Here is a 12,023-nt window from a genome sequence, read left to right as displayed (position 1 = left end):
GTGGAAATGTAGTTCTTTTCTCTGACCCTCAAACCTCCCCTTTCAGGACAAAAAGTGATATTGGCCTGTGTTTAGATAAGCAATTTCAAGCACCTGACATTTGGTAAATAGCTGTAATCTCTTGAGAAGAGCAAGCCCATTAGTTAGGAATGATAATTGAAGCAATAGCTGTGAGCACAAGTTGAACGGGACCTTCCTAGGAGGCAGAGCTCTAAATCCTGGCTGTGAGTATTCACAACTGAAGTCCAGGTCCAAGCATTGTTATTTCCTGAATGGATGATGATTCAATAGTGGAATGAAGATATTGTTTAGAAACCCCAACTGGAGCCCTTTCACTTAGGTATTTTATTCAAGGATTCTGTGCACTGGTCCATTGTATTGTGAGAAATGAGAAAACAGGCCTTGTTCCAGAGATACTAAAAAAAGTTATAATAATTTGCTACAGACAGAGCATAGACCACAATGAAACAATGAGATAGTACTGGTCTGCGTGGCCTCAGCACTCCAGTGGCCTAACCACCTTCTATCTTCTTTGCAGTTATCATGCAAAAAGAGAACCTTTTTTTTTTTTTGGGTGGTGGGGAGTGGGGAAGGTAATAAATTCTGCAGATATTCATAGGATACCTCTTCTGAGCATGAGTGACATGGGAGATCATGTGAAGGTGTTAATTTGAAAACTGCAATAGTGGCTGGTAGGAGCAGGCATTTTTGAACGATCAGAGGTGGCAGTGCAGTAGTATGTAAAAAATGCTATGTCGGGATTCTGGCATAGAAACACCTTAAGAGCGAAGCTAAGAAACTTGTTTGTGATGAGAAGGAACTGGCTAAGGAGAGATGCCAAGAGAGTCAAGTGCCTGGCAAGACAAGGGACAAGGCATCAATAAAAACAGGGGCTGGAGAAGAATATTAGGAGACCTATTGTGTAGCCATGTTGAGCTTGAGTAGATGCCTAAACAGCTGTGAGGAGATGCCAGGGTCAGGATTTTAATGTGGATACGAAGGCACTGGTTGGAAGAAGACAAATAGACCTGTGAGCCATCAGCACAGATGCAGTAATTGAATTTGGTTTGCAGGTGAGATGGTCAAGAGAGAATGCCTATCATTTAAGGCATTGCATATGCACATAATCATTGGCAGTGCTTCCCTAACAAGAGCTTGCAGTCTAAATAGATGAAAGAGACTGTGTCCCCACTTCGCAGATAAAGAAATGAGTCAGAGCAAATTTTAACTTGCCCACACTGACCCTATATAGGAGTGTGTGGCAGATGCACAGACTGAACCCCCATTTCAAGCCCTTCCCACTACCTTCACAAAACCGTATGCCCTTGTAGTCTAGGCATCCATTTTTCAGATGCCATTCTATGGTACTGTGTCCATGTTCTTGATATACAGATCAGGAATTATTCATGCAAAGCTTTCGATGAATTATTTTTGAGAGAGTATCATAATCTGTTCACAGATGGAAAAAAAAATGCCAACTAAGTTATTTTTAATCAAATATTCACTCTTCTCTAACATAAATAGTCATTAAAATAAAATAAAAAAAAAATTACTTAGCATGGAATGGCCCATTCTTCCAGATGTGATGTACTAATGTGAGGGTAAGTTTAGGGTTGGGTTTTTTCAAAGGGAGTGCAGTACCTAACTCCATAGCCAGGGGTGGACAACCCAACCTTAGCTTTCCTTGAAAGGAAATGCATGAAGTTACAGCAAGGTTCTCGCAGATGCACTAATGCATTGTATTAAGTAGCTCATACTCTGAATGAGACTTGTCTATTGTTTCTCCATGCTGGCTTGATATATAGCATTTTATTTATTTATTTTTATTCTATGCCATATTACTTACCTAGTAAGTTCCTACACTGAATGGGTTAACACAGGAGCTTCCTGGCCTTATCTGGGGAATGCTTTTGCTCTGTTTCCTAGTTCCGTTTTGCTAATGTAATGTCTCCCACAAATGGACAGATAAGAGCTTGGGTACGGTATGTCCTTTTGATAAATCTACTGTGATTCCGTAGAGAAACAGCTAGTATTCCACTTCAGTGTAGTTTTAGAACATCAGTGGTCTGCTCTCCTAAACAAGAAGGAATAAAATACCTCAGTCCTATGGTTGGGAACGTGACTAGTTGTTTAGTTGCTCTAGTAGCTGACACTTATCCCATAACTTGGCAAATAAACCATTGTCAAAACTGGTGAACTAAATATTTAAGGTCAGGTCATTGGATGGTGTAAATCAGTACTGTTTGTATCAGTTTAAACTTGCAGAGGATCTGGTTTCTAGTGCTGGAGTCTTTTCTATCTTGAAATTAGAAGTTAAGAGCTTGGGTTTAATTTTTGAAGCACATGGAGGATTCCAGGTAAGGGTTTACCCTACCTGTGTTTTAATCTCTTGTTTTATGGTGTTTCAAAGTGTGGCTCTACTCTGAATGGCCACACTATGAATTTCCATCAAAAGAAAGTTTGCTCATTGGTTTCTTTTTTAATATGTATATTACCAAAAAGCCTTCATACAAACCCTGGAAAGGTGCCATTTACATTGCCACTCAAAACTAGAGTGAATTGCATTGATGCAAAACACATTGAACTAAATTGGGGAATCAACACTAGTAACTGACTGAGGTGGGAGCAAAGCCCTGACATAGGTTCATGAGCTGCTTTCTGTATCTAATGGTGCAATTATTTTCTCCAAGGGAATTTACTTCCATTTTCTCATGGCTTTCATTTAAATAGGTTGTCTTATTCCACCCCTTCTAAAATGTATGCAAGCTGTTGTGCCTTGGCAGAAAAAGCATGCTCCTCTTGTGTGTTTTTTATCTGAATGCATAAACATGCAGTTATCTTAGCATGTCCTATTATATTGATTTGTTTCTCTGAAGCTTGGTAAGTGGCCCTGGAAAGTCATCTCTCTGGCAACATAAATATTCACACAAACAAAAGCAGGATGTTAAACAGAGTACACACATCCAATACATGTGCATGAGAAATAGGAGCTTCTGTATTGTAGAGCGAAGCACAGTTTGGGGGAAGGGGAGATCTTCAAAAGGACAGAAATCTGCTTTACCAGAGTACAGTCTAAAGGCCCATTCATTGCCGTGTTGTTCAAGCAGAGTGACAGTGAGCGATTCCAACGGTGTTATACAGGTATAAAAGGGATACAAAGCAGTGAGTCGGGTCGAGATCTGGAATCTGCCCTGGTGTCTTGGATTTCTGTTTCTCATATATTTTCATTAGCCAGGAAATCACCTGAAATTGTCCAAGCACCTTCCATGTGCAAGTAGGCCAAACATTTCAGATGGCAATGATATGTCTGTGTGTGTATATATATAGGACAAGGAAGGACTTCAGTATTTCCTGGTACCCAGCATGAGTCGCTTGAAAACAGTCTGATTCACAGAGGGTAAATGCTTGGTTCTTTCTGGAAAGAATAAAAAAAGAACACTCCTTTAAGGCACATACAGTTGAGCTCCAAAAAACTCCCGAGTCCCCTAGAAATGACATTAGTGACTTATAAATAGCTTGGACCTAGGCTTTAAAATTGAACAAAAACAGGAACAACATCTAGTTTTGCACTAAGGATTGATCAGGTTTGTACCTATATTCAATGTTTACATTTTTGACTATCACTGCTTTCTTATGCATGGGAGACATAGACATTCTCTTACCCAAAGGATTGATTGTCGGACAAAAAACAATGCCTTGTTTCTACAGTTTGCATAAGGCTTTTCCAGATCTTTACACTCAGTGTATGTTTGCTCGTTAAACAGTCTCTGGATATTCATTACACCACTATGAAAAATTAATTGAATTGATTAATGAAGTCCTGGTTTGCTGCTACTACCTTTTCATCTATCAGCTTGAAGCTCTCAGCCTGTACAGATGCATAGCCAAAGGACTGAATTCATCATCATTCAGCAGTCACATGTCAGGCCAACCCACATAAATGTAGTTAAGACACAGAGTTCATATAATTTCTGACCTTGTAAACAATGGGTAAGGCTGTGAAATAACAAATAAGTATAATGTATATGTAGTTATATCCTTGTAATAGCAGAATCACTAAAACATTAGATATGCTACTGAATGTATCATTGATTATTTCATTATATTACAATCACTTACTTTAGAGACCTTGGGAAAGCTTTGTTAGAAGAATGCTTTGAAAAAATGTTTTGCTGTTATGAAGAATTACACTTCTGCAAAATCACCTTCGATTCCAAATTAGGAAAATAAATTGAATTATTAACAACAACAACAACAACAAAATATATATTTTTTGTGGGTAATACCTATTATTGGACCAACTGGCCTGTTTGAAGTGTTACTAACAAGCTTTTGGTTCCTACTGTGCCTTCGTCAGATCTCAGTCCTCCCGAATATGCACTCACAAAAATCCTCACCCCTTACATTTTTCCTAGACCATCACAGATACAAAATCATCCCAACACTACCAAAAAAAAAAAAAATGTAATGTTTCACATTGGAAATACCAAAACTAAATTCCCCTGTGTTTTTGTCAAAACAATTTGACACCTCAAAATGGAATCTTTGGTTTTGAATGGATGCGTCCGTTCTCCTAATCAGAAAATTGCAAGACAAAATTAATTGAAAATTAGTATTTTCCCTGGACAACTTCACTTTGGACAAAACCGAAGTTTTCTGACAAGACGCACAATTTTTTTTTTAGTGAGTTGAGCAAAGATTGCAGACTATACTTCTGGATAGAGCATGGTCAATGCAGGAAATCTAGCCTATCATTTTTTTTTTTTTAATGAAATAAACATTTGAGAAGTGAAGCTCTGACTGGAGAGAAATTGTCTAGTTGCCACAGAGGATACTGTACCCAAGTAAAATGTATATGCTGAGCATGAGGATGTGCGCGCAATATCACAGTGCATGCTGTTTGCCCATATAACATGTGTTGTCTCATTGTGGTGCCCCAGTTCTTTTAAGTAACCATTGGGCAATGTCCAGAGGTTGACGAGCCTCTTCAAATCACAGCTGACAGTTTAGGCTTCTAGGTCAGCGAAAAGGGGTGTAAATATGGGAAATGCTAATCCTAAACTTGATCCCTGCTGCTACATTTGCTGCTACATTCAGTATAGAGTTGTTTCCTAAAGTGAAGCCATGTTCTTCACACAGCAACTGCTTTGCAAGCAGGGATGGAGGTTTTCTTCCCCAGGAGTATTAGTGGGACACCAATGCCTTGAAACAGTCTAAAACTTTCATTCTGCTTTTGTAGAAATAAATAAGCAAAGTCTGAGGATGCAGACAGAAGTGACAATTTTTTCTAGGGCTGTGTGAAGCTTCGGGGGTGCTGATTTGATTTGGAGGAGAATCAGCAGCCGAATCTCTGAATCTGAATCGAAGCAGGGGACCAATTCAAAGGTCCAACTCAATTTAAAGCTCTTCAAATCTCTGGAAAAAGATTGAGAGCTTTGATGATTCGGGCAGTCCCCGATGGCTGCAGCAGGGAGCTGCAGCCACTCCGAGCTGGTAAGTACTAGGGGTGTGGGAGAGGGAGCTGGAAGAGGGTACCATGCCAGGCCTCCCAACCCCCACCCACTCCCCTAACCTCCCCCAAGGCTGCTCTCACCGGCCACATTTCACTACTGTAAAGAAAAGCCCCGGTGCTCACCAGGTGCTTCCGGGCAGGGGGGTGATCCTCGCTGCCCCCCACTGCCCCATGCTTCATGGGGGGCCCTACATGAGCGCCCTGACTCTCCTTCGCGCCCCCCCCAAATAATATACAGCCAAATCGAATTGGGGCAGTGATTTGAATCACCAAATTGAATCGCTGCCCACCGAATTGGCCAAATCTGAATCCGAAGTGAATACTAGCCACTTAGCACTGACGAAGCGCAAAGACAGACAGACAAAGGCTTTTATATAGAGAGAATTACAGAGAGCAAATGCGTTTATAGGCTGTGAATTTTTGGGGACCTTATTGTGATAAACACATTCATACCCCAAATGGTCATAAAATAAAACTGAGCAATATGTGAGGAAAATGTTCTTGTCCAGGAAGTAGAAGTAGATGGAAGTTTGTTGTTGGTTTCTGGCATTTCAATTGACTGGTGGTGTTACTGGTGTTACTCATCTGTAGCTGTTGACTCGGGTGTCACCTGAAGTAAAACTGGTCTGAGGGGTTTACAAGCATATCCCAGAGATGCTTCCACTGGGTTCATTTTTGTTTCTGCAGATGCTGTCATATGGGGTAAAATTTCAGCCTTACTGACTTGAGCGGCCTAGGACTTTACCTATAATGTTTAAGTGGCTTCCAGCTCATTGTTATAGTCATTATGTGCTGCTCTATGTCCTAACCGTTCCAGGACCAGTCAAAGATGACCTGTCAGGTTCTCAGTTCAGACGAACAGGTACATAACTCTTTTCACTTCAGAGGGTCTGATGTGAACACTTTTGGTTGCGAACGGAAATGTTGAAGCTAAAACTGGACCTCACCCAGTTAGGCTGCTGAAGATCAGTTCCAAGTCTTTTTGCTGACAAGAGAGGGAGATTCGGAAGCCAGTGGATGGTAAATGGAAGACTTCTGGTTTCATTGCCAGTGGACCTACCATTTTCAGAAAAATTTACATTTGAAAAAAAAATGCCTTACAATTGTTCTGATATACATAACCGTGCTCTGTGCTAGGCTGAGACAAAAGTGCCTCAGGAATAGGTTCTCAAAGATGTACCTGTTTCCATCCCTTCCTGGGGAAGTAGAGGGAAGTCCAACCACAATGTCCTTCCAAAAACTGACTTTCAAAAACCTGACTGTGTCAAGTCAGGGCTCTGCCCATGTCCTGTCTACTCCCCAGCTGGTGGACCATTAATTTCCAACATGCAGAGAAAATGTATTTGGGTGTTTGGTTAAAGTGTCTTTGTTCCAAATAAATTTATGATGCATTCTATGTTCCTCAATCTTGCTTCTGTAGTTGAAAAAGTCGTTCTTTATTTACACCAGTACAAAAGAGAGGAAAAATTGAGCATCCGCTTATTTTGCTTCCCATGGATTTTGCAACTGTCTTGAAAGAAACAAACAAACCAGAGAAAGGGTACATAAGACAGGCTCTGAAGATGTCTTCCATTGCTAATTAGTTGCTTACCTTACAGAGGCACAGGCCTGGAAAGCAATGATGTATTAAAGAAAGCAAGCAAGCTAGATCTCTGCATTATGATAATGTAAGGTGTTGAAGGGAATGGTTGAGACTACTACTGAACACTCACAGCATAAGGCAAATCCTTAGTGGGTGTGAAGTGGGAGAGCTCCTACAAAGTTCATGAATCCATGTTGACTTTCACCAGCAGATGATCTGGCCCCACTCCTTTTAAAATGTTTTACTTTTGTGTGACGCTCCAGTGGTGAGAATCATCTGTCAGAAAAGAAAAGTTAAAAGGCACTTTCCACACATTCATCTTTTAAAGATCATTTTTATCTTTCACTGTGCCGACAGTTAATTCTCAGCTGTCCTTCAAAAAGGAAGGATCCTGCCTATCACCTGCAGCATTATATTGCAGCCATCAAAACATAAACAGCCCTTTCTGTTGTATTTGTTTTCTTGTTTGCATTATATGTAGGGGTTTTTTTTTTCCTTGTTTTCTGGCAGTAAGTGGGGGGAAAAGCCTCTAATTTAGCCCAGGTTATCTGTGTCAACTCATTCTTTTGATCTGTGAAGCTCAGAAGAAGCTGGCACAGAAGCTGCAAGGTAAATTACCTGCTTTTGCAAAAAATATTTCATGTGATAATTACCTAAAGGCTGGTGCTTTCTAGAGCTTTCACTGAACAGGTCTCTGGGGTCTTGAGAGGAGAAGAAGAACCTAGCACGAGTGAGGCCAAAATAAAATTGTTTGTCAAAAAAATGAATGTGCTGTGAGTTGAAGTTTTATGGGTACCAGCTGCTACAATCCTCTCCCTGGGTTTTACTAGTGAAGGGCAGCTTGACTTAGTTATTTTCTTTCAGAATCAGGGCTTTACCAGCTGCGTGACCTGGTGTTGCACAGTGTTATTTAATTAAGAGGTTTTCTTTTCACACAATATGTTACTGGATATTGAAGAGCACCATTCTTTTGTGAGAGGTCGTAATAGTGGTGTTAGCTCCAATGTTCTGGACGTATTCCAGTAATAGCCAAGCAATTTTTCTCTGAAGTGTCATGAATCTTCATTTCAAGTCTTTAAATACTGAACATCACCAATGTACATCCTCCACAGATGCATAAAACCAGTGAGTTAGCATTCTGCGTTGGAGGGAATTGATATGTATGAGATGTTTCACCCCCAAATTAGCTGGTGAAGTGATGTAAATTTGTAAAACCTTTAGCATCCCTTGGTGCCTCTTAGCTAAGACATGCTCTAAAATTAGTTTGATATCTGATGTATCAATTTTTGGAGGAATGCATGTTGAGCTTGCCTTGGCTGAAACAGATGATCTACCATGTCTTGCTAACTTTCTTCTGTGATCCTAATGTTGGTCGCAGCTGGACAACACTGGTGTAATGACTACTATCAAGTAATTAAATAGACTACTTTGGGGAACAGACATCATTCCTAGTATCATCTTGAAGTATTGGGCCTATAAATTGTCCTATTGTAGCCAAATTGTTTCATGAACTTGTGCATTGCATATATAATATATATTAGCAGCGAGGTTCTTGGAATATTGACCTTTGTTCCTTTATGAGCGTTATTCTTGTAGCATAAAGGAGTCCAGGATCAAACAATTATGCTTGCATGGAGGCAAGTTTTTAATTAAACCAATGCTTTTGACTTAAGCCATGATATATACTTCTTTCTGTTTGTCTTTGCCATGCCAGTACTCCGTCATATTTTGGATTAGCTAGATATTAGTGTATTAATTTTGAGTGATGTATTTCTTGAAACAAATAATGAATCGTAGCCCATTGAGAGCATTCCCATGAAGTTTGCAAATGACTGTGTTTATCAGGATTTTTATGAGAACACTGCATTTCCATTAAAGAGTACTTTTCACTCTATCAGAAAATGCAACATTGTTTGGTGTATAAAATATTAAAAAGAGGATCTGAATACTCTTCCTAGGCAAGGAAAAATTTCTGCACAATGCAGAGGGTCTGAGTTGTTTTGTTTTTTTTTTTTCTTCAAATTGCTTTGTAGTTAGACAAGTTTTTCTGATCTCTTAAAGTATAACCCAATGGAAGTAGTGCACAGTAAAACATATTAAATTGTTGCTATATTCAATGTGGAGTAAAAAAATCACCTTGAAAATCCACAGAGTTGACCCACCACTTGCTTTACTAAATAACATCTTTGATATTTGCAGTTTGTTTCTCCAGCCCCTTTTCCATTCCAATATTCTCTCTGTAAAGCAATGCAATTATGTATTATACAATTTGTTTAGGAGACTCACTCTCACCAAGACTCAGGTGCTGTGATTATGATGAAGGAAATTGAAATGTAATGGTTCCATTATTCCTAATCTATTCACGAGATGTAATCTTGTCTTCTGATAAATGGCTGTCAACAGCTACTTCCATGCCATTAGCACTCCTAACCTGGGATTCCCATTTTTATTTTCAGCATCCATGATAGGCCTTATATTGAAACATGCAGTTTATTTAAAATCCTTGAAATCCACTAATGTTTTTATTCCCTAGATTTCATCCCAATGAGTAATAAAGAAACCATTTTTTATCCTCAGAAATTGGCAGGGAAGGAGTTAAACTTCTTCCTTGGGTTAGAATAATGGCCACAGGTGATCCCTCTGGGAGCTGGAGAGGTGATTTGAGCCAGGTGTGGGGAATTTAATTAATTAAGTAGTTTGCTGTGTTTGGAGCTGGGGCTTGAGTGCAACAATCTGCAGGAGATAAGTCCTCAAGTCTTTGCTGTTGATTGCTCTGCAAATATTTTGCCAAGGTGAGGCACGATTTATAATACTGCTGTTGGGATTCAGAATGAAGGAAGCTGGGTTGTATTTGTGTTTGGACATTAAAGGGCAGGACCTTTTTCTGTTTTGTGAAAATAAATCACAGTGATTTTCCTTTGAATTTTAGGACTGGAGATCCTGGTTAGCTTTGACTAGCTTGGCATGTACTTAATCAGTTTGGGCCTTAACCTTAGCCTGTATCTGCTGCCCTCCTATTCTTCTCTCACTGTTCTTATCTCTTCATCCATTTTCTTTTCCAACACAGTAACTGGTACCTGAAAAAAAAGACACATTCATCCTTCAGCATTTATGATGGGTGCTCATGGTCCTTGTGGTGTTTAAACAAAACATTACTTGAGGTGGAGAGAGATCATAAGAAGCAGATTGAGGATTTCTTTGCCATGGTCTATTCATCCACAGGTAAGCTGTGTACAAATCTGCAATAACTTTGTATATGAACACTTTCAGCATACTTTTAAGTTCAGCTCAAAGTAATGCAGCTAACTCCAGAGATCCTCTAGAAATGTTATGGTTCTGTTTAACCTCAACATTTATTTCCAAGTAGTACTTTTACAGTAGGGACTTGGGTTTTTTTTGTTAGTTGAGTTTGGGGGGTGGGATTAAATAAATTTTGCTTTGTTTTTAATTGAGCTGAGCTGCATAGAACCCATGCTGGAGCTCTTTCAAATTGTCCATAAAGGAAATCAGTGAAGAGTAGTTGGTATGCTGTTAACTCACACCCTATCTTCCTAGGCAGGCACACAAGTCCTAAACATTTGAAAACGTTAAAGGGCACATTGGTACTGATGTGGTAAGACTTTTGGCTCTCATATTCTCCAGCATGTCCACACTTCATCTTGATGTTGAGTATAAAAATGCCACCTTTAAACTTTTACAGTAGTTACTTTCCCTTTTGGGGTTGGTAGTGCATTTTTTTTTTTTAAACAATTTTTCCTCCCAATCCATACGCTCTTAATTGGATTACCTAAATGAAGGCTGTAAAATTCCCCAGTTTTCGGGCTTGATTTCTTTAGTTGTTGTTATGATTTGCTTTGGAAGGGACAAGGTGCTTTCTCTACATTCAAGAAGGGACACTCCAGGAGAATGAAGCAGATGTTAAGCAGGGACATACACATGCACGTTCACGCATGCCTGCATGGATGTGCAGGCATGCACATGGGGTCTGTGTACAAATCCCCCATATTCACAAAGGCAGCAGAATAGATTTTTGGAGGAGCTGAACACCTCAGCTTGCCTTGAATGTTGTTGGACTTGTGTTTGTTTGCTAACTTGTCAAGGAATTAACCCAAAGTAGGACTGGTTGACAGAAACCTGACCTGACTTGTGTATGTGGTATGGGAAATGGAATGGTTTGAAGTACATCTGCCTAAGCCTGGAGAATTCAGCCTGGCAGGCGTGGCAAACCTCCTTTTGTGTCTAGAAAAGTGAGGTAGTTAGCTGTGTTAGTCTGAAGTCAGGCAGAAGGCAAGGCAGGGTTGCACCTTCAGGTTTGTGCAGACATTTGCACCTGGTCTATGCTCATGTATCTTACTGTTAAGCTGTACCGTGATAGATCAGGAGCAGCAAGCGCACACCTTGGCTGGTGCCAGGAATTCCATGTAGGTAATTTGGGGTGGATAGAGAGGGCCTAGCAGGTGGAGGGAGTGGAGAGGGAAGGACAGATGACCCTGCGGTGGTGAGGGGTGTTGATGCGTCTGTGTGGGGTTGTAGTTCCAGGGGTGGGGGGATTGGGAGAGTTAGGAGGCAGGTAGGAAGAGTGGGGAAGAGTAGCTGAGCTTTACAAGCCCTGGGGCTGTGCCCCAAATGTGAGCAGACATTGAGTAGACCTAACAAAGCCACTCCAGATCTAAGTTGGTTTGCCTCCACAAGTGAACTAGTTTAGATAGGGCCTGGTATTTTTTAATCCAACTAAATGTCTGCTCTTAAAGGGCCAGAGCTGTTTAAAGGGCCTTTAATGTTAAATGCTTAACGTTAAAAATTAAGCTTTTAACATTAAAGGGCAGAACAGCTTGTCCGGGAGGAGGAAGGGGAGGAACGTGAGCGCCATCACGTCTACTCCTTCCCCTGAGTCATCCGTGGGGGGGTCCGGTGTCGGTGGGGTTCGGG

The 12,023-nt window shown here is 40.4% G+C and overlaps 1 long non-coding RNA gene across 1 annotated transcript in view; it reads left to right on the top strand.

Annotated features, from left to right (window-relative positions):
- Positions 1–10,165: 10,165 nt before the first annotated feature.
- The window catches only part of LOC132244222 (uncharacterized), a 34,336-nt gene continuing 32,478 nt past the window's right edge, over positions 10,166–12,023 (top strand). Inside the window, exon 1 of the long non-coding RNA XR_009455795.1 lies at positions 10,166–10,316. This is a non-coding gene — a long non-coding RNA (uncharacterized LOC132244222). The remainder of the gene's footprint in view (positions 10,317–12,023) is intronic.

The sequence above is a fragment of the Alligator mississippiensis genome, chromosome 11, assembly GCF_030867095.1.
Source record: "Alligator mississippiensis isolate rAllMis1 chromosome 11, rAllMis1, whole genome shotgun sequence".
Lineage (NCBI taxonomy): Eukaryota > Metazoa > Chordata > Crocodylia > Alligatoridae > Alligator > Alligator mississippiensis.
The sequence above is the reverse complement of the archived record's forward strand: the minus strand, read 5'-3'. Positions and strand labels throughout refer to the sequence as shown.